The 18823-nt window shown below is 30.5% G+C and overlaps 1 protein-coding gene across 1 annotated transcript in view; it reads left to right on the top strand.

The window, feature by feature from the left end:
- Nucleotides 1-18823, top strand: part of LOC113377334 (RNA binding protein fox-1 homolog 2) — a 312484-nt gene that overhangs the window by 185620 nt on the left and 108041 nt on the right. The window lies entirely within an intron of this gene.

Below are 18823 nucleotides of genomic sequence, written 5' to 3'. Positions count from 1 at the left end.
GGGCGTATTATGACCATCCAAAATCATAATATTCAATAAATTTTCATCATAATATTGAATAAATGTGCCAATATGTAGTGTCAACATATGAGATGGAAGATGAAATGTCGTTGCCTCATACATTTTTGTATCATTATATGATACAATATGCCATTACCAAATGACGAATATATGTGTATAAGATGGTTTGATCCAACATGTCAATAAAAATTTTAATTCCAACTGCAATCTTGATTTAAGAGGCCTAACCCGAACAAGAGCCGGACAATGTGAAATATAATTCTACATATTATTCCAAAACTATTCACTTTGAATTGTCGATTTTTTAAATTTACATCAATTTTTGTTTAAAAAATATTGTTTATTTTTTGGCGATATAACAATTAACTAGTTGGTTTGGTATTTAGCCTTGAGGCAAGTTACATGAACTTCCCGATATGTGTAAATAATCGACTTAATAAAAAAAAATGTGTAAATAATATACTTCATCAATCTTACTTTAAAAAAAACGATAATAATTTTAGCAAAGTTTGACGAATTTTTAAAATTAAACTACTTGTCGTAAGGCCGTAATATTACAGTAAGTTCTATAAGACCATGATGTATATCGCCAAAAAAAGTTCCATGAAAATCGGCTTAAATTTTTTTTCAACAGTTCATTACAAGAAAACGGCTCGGTAGATTTTCACCTAAAATTAATCAGTACCATTCCCAACTAATATCTTTCGAACAGTTTTTGATTTTTTAAAATCGGTTCGGTAGGATGAGCTTAAATGTGGACGAAATGTTTAACACTTTTTTTCAACAGTTAATTACAAGAAAACGGCTCGGTAGATTTTCACCTAAAACTAATCAGTACCATTCCCAACTAATATCTTTCGAACAGTTTTTGATTTTTTAAAATCGGTTCGGTAGGATGAGCTTAAATGTGGACGAAAAGTTCAACACTTTTTTTCAAATTACCAAAAAACGGCTTGGCAGATCGTCGCACAAAACTGACAAACAATAGTCCTCACCGAAATACATCAAATGGCTTTTAAATTTCTGAAATCGGTTCAGGCGTTTTTGAGAAAACGTCGATCTAAAGTCTAATTTTGAGAATTGCCAAAAAAACGATACCAATTTTTGCAAACTTTGACGAATTTTTAAAGCTGAACCAGTTGTCGTAGGGCCGTAATATTTTAGTATGATCTAGAAGACTATGGTATCTACCGTCAAAAAAATAATCGTAAAAATCGTCGAATTTTTTTTTTTTTTAAAACTTTATTACAAGAAAACGGCTTGGCCGATCTTTATTAAAAACTAGTCAGCACGATTCCCAATGAATACCTTTCGAACGGTTTTTGAATTTTCATAATCGGTTCAGAATTGCAGGCTAAAACGTGCACGAAAATTTTTTTACTTTTCTGCTATTTATAAAGAAACGTCTCGGCCGATCGTTCCACAAAACTGACAAACGATAGTCCTCGTCGAGATACATCGAATGGCTTTTAAATTTTTTAAATCGGCCCAGCCGTTTTCGAGAAAACGTCGATTTACGGCAAAAAATCTGTTCACACACACACACGCACACACACACACACACGCGCACACACACATACACACATACTTTTTCCAAATTTGGTCTCATTCGATTCAGAATGGCTTAAAACGTCGAGAAAACATAAAATTAGCGAATCGGATTTTTTTATGAAAACATAAACTTCTCCTTCGGGAAGTTAAAAAATCTAAACTGCAATGGTTGATAATGACACTTATTGTCGACCGAGTGGAATGTTTAAAAATATCAACAGCAATGTTCTAGAAATATTGGCATATTTTTTGGAGCAAGTAAAATAAAGTAAGTAAATTTAATAATTCGACGCTTCAAAGTGAGATATTTTATAATAATATGTAATGTTAGATTCTATCGTATAAGGGCTGTTCAGATCAGATTCATTCGTCTTTTAGTAATGACATACTGTATCATATAATGATATAAAATTAGCAGAAACACTTCATCTTCCATCTCATATGTTGCCACTAGACATTGGCACATTTATTAAAAATTATGACTTTGGATTGTCATCATACGCTCTGCATTCATGTATACTTAATTATTAACACTTTCGACTCGGGAGTCGGACTGCCAGTCGGTACGCTGCGCTCGGAATATTATAGTGCTATACTTATCTCTCAACTCGGAATTTTTTTTTGTATCGGATTTTTACTATATTGCTTTTAAATATAGTTATTAGGATAATAAAATAGAAAATTTTGAAAATTAAAAAAAATTGCACTCAACACCATGCTATATTGTTTAAAAAATCATTTCTTCACAGATCTTTATTAGAATTATGGGGATCATGAGCTAATAAATTAATTTTGTTATATATTTATTTATAAAATTAATAAATCAATCAATAAATGAATGTAATAGTAAATTAATTTTTAAAAAATAAAAAAAAATTAAATGTAAGTTTAGTTTGCGACGAGTCGTCGCCGACACGATTTGCCGCCGTAGCGGCGGCATCCGAGCTTAACGGTAAAACATATCATGCCGCCGGAGCGGCGGCATCCAAGCGCAACGGTAAAATGACTATGCCGCCGGAGCGGCGGCATCCGAGTCGAAAGGATTAACTTCCTGTAGGGTAACGTATAGTAATTGCAAAAAAATCTTAAATGAAAATTTTAATATATCTTTACGTTTGAGAGGTTTCTGAACATTTTGGCATACCTTAGAAACAATGGAAGTATGTGTGTGTGTGTTTTGGGAACACGTTTCAACCGATTTGAATGATCCAAAAAGCACTCGATTTCTATTGATAAGGAGACGTGCTGTTTAGTTTTTGGCAAAGCCGTTTCGAAGATACGGGGCAAAAGTGCCAAAAATAGTAAATTAGTTTTGAAGATAACGGAGCGATAACAGAGAACGATTTCAATAATTCAAAAAAAACATTTTACTTGTATTGAATTTTGAGGAATGCAGGTCTAGCGGTTTCGAATATCGAGTGAAAAAAGTGAAAAAATATGGCATTTAACGGTCAAAAATGATTATTAGACATATGCACATCACATTATTAGATATTTTATAGAGATTTTTATAATAAGTATAAGTTTTGTTTACATTTCTATAGGTTCTGTAACATTGTTTATTCGTTAGACTGTGACGCGGCGCTTACGCGCTTCGTCTCTACACAGCTAATGCAGCGCTATTGCATTGATAAAAAGTTCACAAATTCCAAATTATTTCTAAATATGATTTTTTTTTTTAAACAAAGTCAATATATTAAAAATTTCCAAATTCACGAATATCTGTTTTTTTTTTCAGTTTTAAAAAAATTTGGATCTTTTTTGAAAAATTTAATTTTTGGTACGGGAAGTTCCAGCAATTTGTTTTAAAGCTCGAAGCCATACACAACTAGTTTCGTTTATTCGCTTCAAAAACAGTCATATATGTGACCCACTAGAAAAATGACATAGCTGGGGGGTGTTGCTTAAGAACTAAGGTAATTAGGGGCTGACACTATAGTTTTATACTTCAAAAATTTCATTAAACTTATACTATTTACTATTAAACTAATAGACTCTTATTTTTGACTTATATTACAAGTTTGATGACGTATAAAGGCTGCATATTATGAAGTATATGAATTTTTCAAATTTCTCAAACGGCAATATCCCAAAAACGGTGAATCCAACGAAAAAAAATTAATAACAATTTAATAGAGAATTTTATAATTGATAAACCCATCTAACATATTTTTTAAAAAAAAATATGGTTTTGGCGGAAAAAAGGGAAAACTAGAATTTTGCATCTTTGACCTTGAATAAAAAAAAATCGCAGATGTCGGATCGATGGGGACTTTTGATATTTTATTTGTAATGTCTTATTTAACATATGTACCAAATTTCAGTTCTATGCGAATTATTCCTAACTGACGGCTTCTTTAGCTTTAATGAGACTTGTCTTGGTTATGAAGCAAAACCTGAGATTGTAGGTAGCCCACGGGGTACGGTGTTGTTTTGCAGCATCGCCAGACGTTTGCGGTACACTTTTCCCGCCCGGGATCTTCTCACTGGTTGGCGCGCGATGCTGAATTATTGATCGCCACGCGGCGTGTGGGAGATGTGTACGCTTTGTGTTCTCGCTCCCAGTTGATAGCGCGTCGGATGTAAGACTTATGCACCGATAGATTTCAAATAATCGTTATGAACTCGGTATGGATATGAGTAATGATGCTCTTTTTATAACTATGTATTTCAAATTCATTTGCGAATTCAGTATTTATGTTTATAGGTTTGTATTTTATCAAAAGTAATAACATAATTTAGTCATTCACAGATAAATTGTAACGCTTTTGATTTAAACGTTTTTAATTGGGTTTCAAAACAAATCTTGTTTTGATGAAGTTTTTGGAAGAACAATTTTGATAGAAAAGAACAAAATTTCATCGAGATAACATTTAAAACACATGCATTCATGACATATAGTTTTTAATCTATTAGATTTTTTAACTAGTTTATTAATTTGTTGAATGCTACTCGATCGTACTCGAACATGTGTAAAATCCATGTGTCTATTTGTAAATAACTTTATACGCCCTGTGCCGCAATGAGAGAGAACGCAGTTCAGGGATTCTGCGCGCTCTACTCTGGCGCACAATCATCTCTCGATGCCACACTGCGGACCGGCCATTCATTTATAACTTACACATTTGTTATGTAAGTATTCAAAAATGCGACTTTCGACGTGAAGTACTACTTTTGAACATATTTTAAAAGTCGTTAATCAAAATATATAAAGAATTTGTGATCATATTATAAAATTAAGTTTTAACTAGAAAAATGAAAATTTTTTATCCACGAAGTTAAAATATTAGTTAATATTTTCAAAAATAGTCACAATTTAGTGCGAATGCAAAAAATAATTATAGATGATTTACAGGAAGTTAATTTTCTGCTAATTTTCGTTTTAAAAAGACTTTTGTCCAAACAAAATTAAGATCGTAATAGTTCAAAATGCTACTTTTACGGATCATCTATCAGTTACTTACCTTATGCTTTACTGCTTGTGAATCTTTCCGAATTAAGTAACAATTCATGAACATACAACATGCGTGACCCGGGATCCTTTAGCTAGCAGTACTGCTCCCATCCTTATTTATTTTAATAGACTCGGATAAACTCCGCCTGTTTTTGTTCGAAAATATGAACTACGAACGCTCTTCGCCCATTATGTAAATGTTACATTGCAGCAAGCAGTATTTTATATTGCCCGATGCAACACCTATGTTATATTAAATAAATATCTGTTATTGCTATCGAATGTGTACTTACAAATCTATATAATATTGGAATGCTTTTTATAAGTAGAGACATATAAATCTTTATATATACACACATGAATATTTCATTCGGCACCGTCAAACGCATCCATTATTTCTGAGTTTTGTTGCTTGATGCGAGTCTTCCTCGATTGGCTGCTTTTTCCTAATCTATCTTTCATAATCGATCCTTATTGAACCCAACAAATCCATTTATACGCTCTACATTGTACACGACATTCATACTAATCATTTAAATATTTTTAGTCTTACGTCAGTAAAATAAAATGTAAAAATTTGTGCGGATATGTACAAATATGTACGAGTTTATAATTATTATGCAAACATTTCACACATTTTGACATTTAATTTTTCTGACATAAGTATAGTAGATCCTAAGCTTAGTAATTAAGGATTATCTGTGTAAAACGCTGAATAGTTATGTTCTGTATAGAAACAAACCTATACACGTATTTATTTATATATTTTTGTGTAACGTATTTATATATCCATCTAAAAATTGTAAATCACAAACCACATATTATATTTATTTTTAATTATGATTTTTGTTGAGAACGCCTTCAAACAAAGTATGTTTTATCCCTCTACTCTCTAGTGAAGTGAAAGAGATGGGTAGCTATAGCGTCTTTTAATCTCTGAATACTGAAATTCAGCCAAGTGCCGTTTTGTGCTCGGGGTTGTATGACTCGGAGAGGTAAGATATAGGTAAACAAAACAGCAACAAATAATTACAAAATCACATTGCAATCTTCGGTATGTTTTGAGTAGTTAGTGCAGTGGAAGCATATGACAGATACTCCACGTATTTGATAAACGTACTCGTACGGCGGGACATTGTTGACCGTTCATTGCCAAGGTCGGACCTGGAACGCTAATCTTTCACGCAATTGCATTTATTAATTTTTCCATTTTATTATAATACTTGAATTAAAACAAAATACTTTGAACTATGTTATGCGTTGAAATTTTCGTTTCATATGCATGCTTATTGCACTATTCGAAACGTGTTCTTCGAATATGCTGGACCGAAAATGAAGTAAACACGCTGTTAAAATATGAATAATATACAGCTATTCATCGAGTCACTTACCGGGAAGAATTTTTCATTTACAATCTCATTTCATTTACATCACATTGTTAGATATGTGATAGCAACATTAAAAACATGGAGGAGTAACGTTCGCGCATTTCCAGTAGGATTTTGACAGATCCAAGTGATGAGATGTTTTACAAACCGTTTTACAAGGTTTTCCGACAACAGAGAGATATGGATCAGTTCAGGGGGGAGGAGCCTGCTTTAGAGGCTTCACAAAATCGCTTTTTTGAGGAATTTTTAGGGAAGAAAATAAATATTTAATTGAAACGAAACTTTCAGGTTTTATTGTTATATATTTCAACATTGTTCTCAATGTTTTCCATTAAAATATGTCATAATGTGCCGGGAGCAAGCATTTTGCCGATGCGCGTGCAGGTGTCATTTGGCGGGAAAGATGCAGATCAGAATTTCCATAAGAAACATAAAAATCAAAACAAATATATATTTTCAATAGTATAGATTCTAGTTGAACCTAAAAAATCTAGAGAAAAATGAGAAATTCACCAATTTTTCTCCAAAAAAAATCATGTTGTTTTATGCACAATTTTACTTTAGATTGTTTAAAAAGTGGGTTAATTATAACTTCTTTTAAGTTTGTTTAGGTTCAAGTAGAATAGAATTCAATCCTGAACACAATAAATTTTATCTCGTTTCGATAGGACGTTTAGTTTTTATCATATCTTTTCCGCCAATTAGGAAGAATCGAAAAAATTAAAAACCGGGAAATCGCGCGTCAAAGTTTTCGTTTCGTTCGTATACATGTTTAGCGCTTGCTCACTATTTCTTTTGTAATTCCAAAAATAATATGAATTTGTTTCTAAAAATTCAGGAATACATTCTTGGCTAGTTTTGGAAGGCCTTTTTACAAAAAAAAAACGCCTTTTTAAGCCTTTAAAGCAGACTCCCCACTTAACTCTTTCACTTACCAGCAAATATCCAAATGTACGGGCCAAAAGCGACACTAAGGTCGGCCGCACGCAGTGACATAAACAACTTTGCTCGGCGTTCGAAACTGAACAAATCATAAAATTCCTGTAGTTTGTGTATACACGTGCGCGGTACAATTAACTTTGCAAGATGTTTGATAAATAATTACGTTGATTGAATAAAAATAAAAATTGATTATTACAAATATATAAATTTATACATATAATTATACATTTATATATTTGTGCGAAAAGTACAATGTCACTACCACTGTCAGTACTACTGGTAGCAAAGTCATCATTGCTATGTAATTCATCACTAATTTTTTCTTGAAGACATTATAATGTGTATTTTTTTAAAACTTCTTACAAACGATGTTTGTATATGCCTCACCAAGCTTCGGAAATGTTTTATTTATGTTTTGTCCGGTAGACTTACGACGACTCTGAGGCGTCATATTTATGTTTGGGCCTATAACCTTGCGACGCCTCTGAGGCGTCTTTGTAAGCGAAGGGGTTAAGGAAGGAAAATGATCGGCACTGAACTGCCAGTAGTATTATTGTTGGGTTGACAAATCGAACTTCACCAGAAGTGACGCGGTAGTTCGACCTTAGCAGAATGGTCCCCGTGTCACGCTGTAGTCGGTCGGTCGCGAAATCGGGGCAGCATCGCGTATACTTCCACGGCGACTTGGTTGTTGATTTTTGCAGCGAATGCCAATAAATTAAAAACAAAACATCTGTATCGATTGGTTCCTATTATTTGCGTGGTTCCTGGTTTATGATGCCTTCTGGAATGGCCGTGTTTCTAGTGCGATATGCTCTGAAGATCTTTCCCTACAAAATAAAATTATAAAATTGTGTGTGTCTGTACGGGACTTAGTTGATTGAACGGTTTTGCGACTTGCATGCGGCCGGCTGCTCTTGCAAGTACTGGACATTTTTTTTATCTAAACAACTATATTCAAAAACTGTGTACTTTGTATTTTTTTCGGTTATACACCTGTCATTTAGAGTGTGATTGATCTTATATTTATCATATGTATTATATAATATTTATACATAATTATTGATTATAATGCTATTGCTAACAAGCTAATTAAAAACTGTAGAATTTTTTTAATAAGTTTTTTATATATGGCCGGTTGACGTTATTCGTTGTCTTTGTTTGACGCACCGAGATTGGTGGTTCATTATTGAAATAATATTTGTATATGCTTAATACCTATATAATGTAATGCAAGAATGCATTGTTGCTCTGATCATTGCATTTAGCACGCGAATGTTACTATTGCTACCTTGCCAACATATTATAAAAATTAACTTTCTCGTTTTCTAGTATTTTACTATATAATAATTTATAGTTTGTTAAATGCATTTGATTTATGAAAATTTCTTGTATCATGATTTTATAATGAATTAACATATGATAAAATAATTAAATAAAATATGTAATGACTATGAGTAAACATCGCCGCTTTGGCTAATGGAAAATTGATCTCATGATATCGTGAATAAAGTTGATAAATGTCATTTTTTGAGTCACTAACAATAATTTAATTGTTCTCTGTCGGGTAGTCTGGAATTCAGAAATACGATTTATATTTTTCTGTTGCTGATATGTTCGTGCTTTTATGACATGTTGATCGTTAATATCACAGCCTATTCAAAAATAATGTCTTAATTTCTGAATCAAGTACATCACTGTTCAGCATTCATAGCCTTTTTACACAGAAATATGACTTCTGATCTGTTACACAATATAATGATTTTTTTAAATTACTGTCTATGGTCATTTTACTAGTTTGTATTTTATAGTGAAGAGCATCAGTAGGTCACATTGTAATTAAAACTCATTTTATTAACGGACATTTGTTTTGGGGTTGTTTCTAAATTAATCACCCCTTTTATCAAAACAATGAAACAATAAGTGTCATTATGATATTTTGTAAAGGAACTAAAAAATAATATTACCACCAATAAGTTGTCCGTATTGTTCAAAAGCTTGTTTTTATTAAAATAATATAAATTCAACCTTTTAAAGCAGCCCCAAAAAAGTGTGAGTAATTGCTAACATAACTTCACATCGATTTATTGCGCGCTTGGTCATTTTGTATGTTTCTTTACATATTTTATACAATAAGCTTTAATTGTTTCGTAGTTTAGAAGAAACACGCCATTTATTAGTTTTGTCCTGATTCATTGTAATTTAATAATAGGTTTATTTTTGAGATTATCATTTGATGCATACGTAAAACTTATATTCTATAAACATAATTATAGATGTAGTGTGTAATTTTCACTTGTGAACGTCATTTTACAGATGCAAATTTAAAAAGCAGAATTAGTAATTAGTAAGCGTATGGATCAAATCAGTTTTTAGAACTGTAATTATGAATTTGTATTTTTATATACAAGAGAATATAAACACGCACACGCACTCACACACACACACATATATATATATATATATATATACATATAGATATAATTATAGATTTTTGTGATATGAGTGGAACGAATATTAAATGTTAAATATGAACAATAAAATACTCAAATTTTTTAATACACACTTTATTTAATAATTACAGTATTCTGTAGTTATTAAATAAAGTTTGTGTTAAAAAATCTGAGTGTTGTATTGTTCATATTTAACATTTAATATATATATATATATATATATATATATATATATATATATATATATCTTGATAGTTTCTTTGACGTTGAAACATATTTCAAAGTAACTAGCAGCCCATTCGTCGAAATAAAAAGGTAATGAAGTATTTTAAAACTTTTATTTACACGTTTCGACACCAGATGCGTGTCATCATTCAGCAACTACAATAAATTTGAAACACTTTACTGATATTAAAAACAGATATAAAATAATTATAAACATAGAGAAACGTTATACATACCCCCAGGACAAAAACACTCAAAAAAATATTTTTTTTTTAAATTAAACTTGTAACATATTAAATTTAAAATTTATTGTAGTTGCTGAATGATGACACGCATCTGGTGTCGAAACGTATAAATAATAGTATTTATATACTTAATTACCTTTTTATTTCGACGAATGGGCTGCTAGTTACTTTGAAATATATATATTATATATATATATATAGAATTTTATGATATGAGTGGAACGAATATTAATTGTTTAATATGAACAAAACAGCACTCAGATTTGTTTAACACAACTTTATTTTATGATTACAGACGTTTCGAGACCATGGTGTGTCTCATCTTCAGTGTAATTTCAAAAACAGTTACTTATATACTACACATTCTTTAATAATTTATTTAAATTTCATTTAATTTTTGATATACAAAAAACACCAACTATTCCTTGCAATGCTTGACACAGTACTAAAGAAACATATAACACTTACAGAAATATTCTAAACAAATTTGAAGTACTTATCTAGATGGAGACAGAATGGGTATCATTATAATGTAAACAAAAGGAGTGCTATCGCATACAAAAATGGCAGAGCATGGCAGAATCAATGTTAATAGTTCGGACTAACAATAGCATAAATCTAAGAACCGGCACAAATATTTTACATGACACTTATATAAACATCATTAATAATATATAAATTTTTTCATTTATCTTATTCTTTTCAATAAATTAATTTGTTTTTTCATTTTTATCGATTTTTGTATGCGATAGCACTCCTTTTGTTTACATTATAATGATACCCATTCTGTCTCCATCTAGATAAGTACTTCAAATTTGTTTAGAATATTTCTGTAAGTGTTATATGTTTCTTTAGTACTGTGTCAAGCATTGCAAGGAATAGTTGGTGTTTTTTGTATATCAAAAATTAAATGAAATTTAAATAAATTATTAAAGAATGTGTAGTATATAAGTAACTGTTTTTGAAATTACACTGAAGATAAGACACACCATGGTCTCGAAACGTCTGTAATCATAAAATAAAGTTGTGTTAAACAAATCTGAGTGCTGTTTTGTTCATATTAAACAATTATATATATATATATATATATATATATATATATATATATATATACTCGTATATTAGGTTGTCAAATATCTCCCTTCCGCTTTTTTGCTCTTGGTTTATAATACAAAAAGGCGGAAGGGAGATATTTGACAACCTATTATATATGTGTGTGTGTGTTTTTTTTTGAAGTATGTGATTTTGGTGTTGATATATATTTTGATGAGTTATTTTGTTTCGGGAAGTGACACCAAATAAAAAAACTAAATTGTCAAAAATCACTAGTTTTAAATTTTCCAATTATTAATAGCTTGGTTTATTACTGTGTAATAGTGTAGTGTATTTTTGTGCTATTAATTTTCTGTAAGTATTTATGTATAAGTCTATAATTTCATATCATTTTCCTTCTACATTTTTATAAAATCTTTAAGTTGTTCCACTGAATGACGGTTTCGAAGAAGACCGAAACGTATGGCTAAACAAAATTTTTACAACTGCTTTAGTTTTTTAACTAGGTGTTACTGCCCGAATCGAAATAACTCATCACTATATTATATATATATATATATATATATATATATATATATATATTTGAATAGTCTTGAATTTGATGTTGATATAATGTTTAATTTGAATTAAAAAGTCGGCCGTTACACCAATAAAAATAGCAACAATAATAAATTTACCAGACCACGCTATACTACAAAAATTTCTGGGACACCAACATTGACCTGGTAATAAGCACACTAAAAATAACTCTTACCTTACAAACATAATTAACTCAGTCATAAATAACAGACGCAACTACCTTTTCACAAACAAAACGACCTCACCGACCATAAAAACCGTTTAGACTTGGAGTCATATACTGGTGTCATTTGCCTACCATATGTAAAAGATTCGTATTCTTCGTGAAAAAAAAACTGTTTCGTCAATGTGGCATTTTGTTGGTATGTAATTGCGATACAACCCTTAGTTCAATTTTTACACAAATTAAATCTAAGTTTAATTTTGACTGCCTCAGGAACTTGGTATATCAGATTAATTGCTCTTATTGTGATCTTTTTCATATCGGAGAAACTAGTCAAAACCTGAGTAAACGCCTTCATCAACATAAAAATAACTCAAAAAATCCCAAGCAATTTAAGACGATGTTAACTGAGCATATTAACTTAAATCATAATATAGATTGTTTCAACCCAAAAATTTTACATTTTGAAGAGAACTTAAAAGAATATTCGCTGAGGAGTTGTTTTTGCAATTGCATAACGACAAAGTCATAAACAAACGCTTCGACACTACAGTCCTGAACGAAACAAACACGTGGTTCCTTAATAGCGTGTCAAAATTTCTTAAAAAATGACAAAATCCCATCGCTTTTTAACCCTTTCGACTCGGATGCCGCTCCGGCGGCATGATATGTTTTACCGTTCCGCTCGGGTGCCGCCAATTATTATAAAACGTACAATTATTTTTTTTTATTTTTTTTAAAATTAATTTACTATTACATTCATTTATTGATTGATTTATTAATTTTATAAATAAATATATAACAAAATTAATTTTTTAGGCCATGATCCCCATAATATTCTAATAAAGATCTGTGAAGAAATGATTTTTTAAACAATATAGCATGGTTTTGAGTGCAATTTTTTTTAAGTTTCAAAATTTTCTGTTTTATTATCATAATAACTATATTTAAAAGCAATATAACCACATTTTGAAAAAATCCGATAAAAAAAAAAATTCCGAGTTGTAGTGCAGTAAACGGAGCGTTTTAGGTCTGAATTTTTTTACTGTGCTCCGAATTTCATGAAATTTTGGAATTAGGTTCATCTTACCCTCAAGTTCAAAAGTGAAAACAATTCGGGTTCCGCCACCACCCCCCGTGGGGACGACACCCCTTCTCAATTGTGTAATTACATTTTTTCAAAATAACATCGGAAATCGATAGAAGAACTAATTATAAGAAAAAAATGTCTTCTATAGTTTTTCAAAAAAACTAATACTTTTAAAGTTACTGGCCAGTAAAGATTCATATATTTTTGGCGTTTTTCTTCTTTTAACGAAACTTTTTTTTTCAATTTGCGCGGCCGCGCAGTCTTTAAACATTCAGAACTCTGTCAATTTTTGTGTGAAAGAAAAATAATAAAAACCAATAATAAGCCAGAAAGATTCCTTTGATTTTTATCTGTATGCTTTTATACGTATCTTTTATTCTTTTTGAGATATCAGGAAAATAATTTCGATTTAAAAAAAAAATGGAAAAAAAGCTTTTATAAAATCGTGAGTTTTCTGAAAATAGTTTGTACCAAAGTAGTGAATCTGCTAGAATCTATCAAGATGTCTATAATGAAGTGAATTCTAGATGTAATGTGAATTATTTTAATTCTGGTTGAAATGGCGCTCATCAAACCATATGATTTAAAAGAAAAAAACTTCGTATATGCTTCTTATTTGCATGATAGCTCACTCATTTTACACGCAAAAAACTTGTAACAGCACTCATTTTAAAGCTTATGTTGAGCACTATAAAAATCAATTTCGCTGAAATGCATAAAATGTAAAACCTCGACACTAGATGGCTTTAAATACAACAATTAAATCTTGAACGAAATAAAAACGACTTTGCTCTTTCAAATCTTGCTTAATATTTTTCCTAGAACTCTTTATGTAATACCAATTTATTAAGATTTTATTGACATTATTTTGTTCATTACATGATTTTCGTTAAAATGTATATTTTAGGAGATATTTGCAAAAAACGAAGAAAAACGCCAAAAATATATGAATCTTTAGTGGCCAGTAACTTGAAAAGTATTAGTTTTTTGAAAAACTATAAAATACATTTTTTTCTTATAATTAGTTCTTCTATCGATTTCGGACGTTATTTTGAAAAAATGTAATTACACAATTGAGAAGAGGTGTCATACCCCCGGGGGGTGATGGCGCAACCCGAATTGTTTTCACTTTTGAACTTGAGTATAAGATGAACCTAATTCCAAAATTTCATTCAATTCGAAGCACAGTAAAAAAATACAGAGGTTATACCCTTTTTTCCTCTCCGTTTACTGCACTATTGAGAGATAAGTATAGCACTATAATATTCCGAGCGCAGCGTACTGACTGACTAGCAGTCCGACTCCCGAGTGGAAAGTGTTAAATTTCCCGTAAAATTTAAACACATGCAAAAAACTGCTTCAAGAAAAAATGTGACATTTCTATCTTAAATATTTCTATCGACAACTTGTCAAGTTATCATGTTTATTTGTGTGTTTTACCATCTGTGATGTTAAATAATGTATATTTTATCAATGTGCACATACTCATGCCATGGATTAATAGTGTTTTCATATGTTATATTAGGATACAAACTTGTGTTTTTATTATTATTATTATTATTATTATTGTTTTTCTATGAAATTTCTTACATATTATTTAGTTTTAATTTTTATAGTTAAATTGATTGCCACTGAATGAAGGCTAAGCCGAAACGTATGGATTTTAAATAAATAAATTATATATATACACACATATATATATATATATATATATATATATATATATACGAGTATATATATTTATTAAATAGTCTTGAATTTGATGTTGATATGTTTAATTTGAGTTTAATATTCGGGCGTAACATCAATAAAAATAGTATGAGAGTTTTTTTTAAAAGTTTATTTATTTAAAATTCATACGTTTCGGCTAGCATCTTAGCCATCATTCAGTGGTAATCAAATTAAAATTTTGTATCCTAATATAGCATATGAAACCATTATTAATCCATGGTATGAGTATGTGCACATTGATAAGATATATATTTTTCAACATCCCAATTGGTAAAACACACTAATAATAACCATGATAACTTAACAAGTTGTCGAAACTATGTATTTACTCTTTGGAGTTTAAGATAGAAATGATAAAAGGACATTCAATCTCAAAAAATTATATGGGCTAATATGTCTAAAAAAAAAACGAAGCCACTGCCTGTCTATCAAAAAATAAAAAAACGAGCCCACCCATCAAAAATTTGCTTCCGACGCCACTGTATATATATATACAGAAAAACCTCATTATTCGCGGGGGATACGTTCCTTAAAAAAAAGCCGCAAATAAAGAATCAGCAATTACAGGATGGCATTTTATATGTGATAATAGGGGATACGTTCCAAGACAGCAAAATAATCCGCAAATAATAAAAGAAAACGCAAATACAGCTTGGCATTGCGTGTGGTGTTATAGGGCATTCGTTCCAAAGTGACAAAATAAATGTTATTGAGATGTATTATGTAACATGCAATATTTTAAGCATAACAGATCCCACATTAAAATTAATTATTAATAAGTTTAGTATCTAATCTAACATTAATATAAAACTTTATATTAATTACAGTAATACAGTGATTCTTAACGTGGGAATGCACGCCCCACCGGGAGGGGGGGGGCAATTTGTAAATTTAGGGGGACAATTTAAAAAAATTGTTTGGTATCGGTAAACTATAACAAAAACCTAATTTATCTAATTGAAGGTGTCCCGGTGTGGCCGGGACAGTCTTAGTTTCCAACCTTGCTTTCCTGGATTTTCTAGAAGCAATATTTGTGCCGCAGTTATATTTTTTCTCCCGGGTAAACCTAACTTTTTGAAGAGTTTACCTTCAATTTGAATTGTCTTTATTACATTATAATAAAATTACATTTACCCATTAAATATCTGAGAATGATACATGCGGTAAAACTGCTTACATAAAACTAAACATTATGAAAAGAAATTAAGAATTACGAAACACTAAAAGAATGTTGCGGAATACGAAAATTCTGAAGGTTGAAATAGCCATTCACTAATTATTTTAAATTTCCATTCACAAATTTACGAAAATTAGCAAAAAATTAGCTAAACGAAGTCGAAGTCACATAGCTTGGCACAAGTGCTTTAAGATCAGTGACAAGACTCGACTTGAAATATGCACAAGAAAAGTGATATTTTTTGCTAAAGGTAATTGCGAAGTTAGAAGCAAACAGAGTTTTAACAAAACTTTAAAAGCGGAAAAATATGAAGTTTTTTACTCACTAACTATGGCAAAATATGGAATTAATTTAATACAAACTAATTTTTATTGTATCCTTAAATAGTACTAAGTGCGGCTTTCACTCTTAGATTGCTTTAAACGAATCTTTAGGTTTGCTGAGATAGTATAAATGTAAAACACACTTTTTTTTTATTGCAGAGTAAGAAATTTATCTGTCAATTCGTAGAAAACACTTTCATGATCCAGTTGCATAGATTTCGTTTGGCGTTCGTTGAAAAATGGAAATTCAAAAAAAAAAAATTGACAGATTTTGCATTTTTATTTCTGTTAAGGGAAAAATAATGCTGCCAAAGGTTTAGGTGCTGTTTATGATGTCAAGGCCTTGAAAAACAGCTATGCTAAAATTGGTTCGGAAAATGTCATCCTGGTGATTTTTTACTCAATGCTGCTCTGATTGTCCAGTTGAAGTTTTGGACAAATTAATTAAATCAATAGTCGATTCGGCTAATAGAAACAATTTGGTTGTGTTTAAAAATTATTGGGGCTCGGTTGGAATGTTCCTCCACATCCACCAAATACTCATGACCATGATCAATCCGATTAAATCCCTTGAATTAAAAAATAATGTTGATTATGATGGTAACAAAATGTGCCTGATTCAGTTTTTGCTAATACAAAAATAGAAGTTTTATAAACGTTGGATAATGATGCTTCTTGAAGATAGCAAAAGAAAGGTCATCGATGAAAATGGTCAATACAATGGTCAATCATTATTATATTGTCTAGGGTCAATACATTACAGAACAAAGTTATTTAATTTCACACCTAAATTGTTTTTAATTTGCTAACAAAAATGCGCACTTACTTAGTTGCCAACCTGATAATTAAAAAATTTCCGTTCCCGTTTTAAAATAAAAAAATACGATTTAACAAAAAAGGAAAATGTCAACTAAGTAGACTCGTTTCTTTATGAAGAAACTGAAACCGACTGCCTAAATGAATCCATATGTACAAAAATTTGGTATAATTTATTGATAAAAATGAAATAGACTTGGAATATCACAACGAGGAGACTTGAGCTTAGTAAGTTAGAACCTAATATTAAATCTTTGTGCTGCATGCACCATGCTTAAGTATCGCATTAAATAAATTTCGAAAAAAACAGTAATAATATTAGTTTTAAATTCCTGTTTTATCGCTTATTCCGAAATTTTACTTATGATGCTCCAATAACAATTCAATATTGATTTCATCTCACAAGTTATTTTATCAGGAACAAAACAATTTTTAAAGTTAAAAATTTTATAAAGTCCGTATAAACCTTAAGGTGGTGCGGGACACAAAAAAGTTTGAGAATCACTGCAGTAATACATTCTTACAATAAAGGTCGAATTATACTAGTTTTGATATTAAAATTTTGATTATTTGAAGTTTGATATTAATGTTAAATGTGGTACTAAACTTATTACTAACTAATTTTAATATGTGATTAGTTATACTTAAGATAATGCATATTACATAATAGCTCTCAATAATATATAAAAAAACTAGCTGTAAGTGGAATTCTGTCTTAAGGCAATTAAGGCATCGTGCCTTAAGGCAAATTGCAGGAACTTGCCGTACCAAAAATTATTTTTTTAAAAGCGATTAATATTTTTGAAAAAAATTTACTTCAAATAAATTATTTTTTTTAAAAACAAAAAAAAATTGTTTGAAAAAGAAAGTTTTTTTTATTTTGGCATAGTTTGGAAATACTGAACTTTTTTTCAAAGCAATCGTACTGCTTTAACTGCATAGGGACGAAATGTCAAAGCGCGTAAGCGCCGCGTTGCCGTCTAACGGATAAACATTGGTACGGAACCCATAGGAATGTAAACAAAATTCATACTTTTTGTAAAAATCTCTATAAAATATCTGATAATTTTATGTGCATATGTCTAATGATCATTTTTGGCCGCCAAATGGCTTTTTGTTTTACTTTTTTCATTAGATCTCCGAAATGCTAGACCTGCCTTCATGAAAATATGAATTTTTAAAATCGGACGCTCCGTTCTCTTAAAAACATGTTACCGTTTTTGGCACTTTTTGCCCCGTATCTTTGGAACGGCTAGACCTGCCTCCATAAAAAAATAATCAGCACGTCTCCTTCTCAGTACGAATCGAATGTTTTTTAAATTATTTAAATCGGTTGATCGGTGTTCTCGAAATCGTCGACGAAAATTTTTATCCGAACACACACACACGCACACACACACACACATACATCCATTTTTTCTAAGGTATGCCAAAATATTCAGAAACCTTTGAAACATCGAGAAATGCAAAAATTTTCATTTTCGATTTTTTTGCGATTAGTATAACTTACCCCACGGGAAGTTAAAAAATAATTTTTAATTTCCCGACCGAGAAGTTTGTTTTCATCAAAAAATCCGATTCGCTAATTTTGTTTTCTCGACGTTTCAAGTCA

The sequence above is a fragment of the Ctenocephalides felis genome, unplaced genomic scaffold, assembly GCF_003426905.1.
Source record: "Ctenocephalides felis isolate EL2017-DRISC unplaced genomic scaffold, ASM342690v1 CF-g0.4_SCAFFOLD_01886, whole genome shotgun sequence".
In the NCBI taxonomy this organism is placed as follows: Eukaryota; Metazoa; Arthropoda; class Insecta; order Siphonaptera; family Pulicidae; genus Ctenocephalides; species Ctenocephalides felis.
The sequence above is the reverse complement of the archived record's forward strand: the minus strand, read 5'-3'. Positions and strand labels throughout refer to the sequence as shown.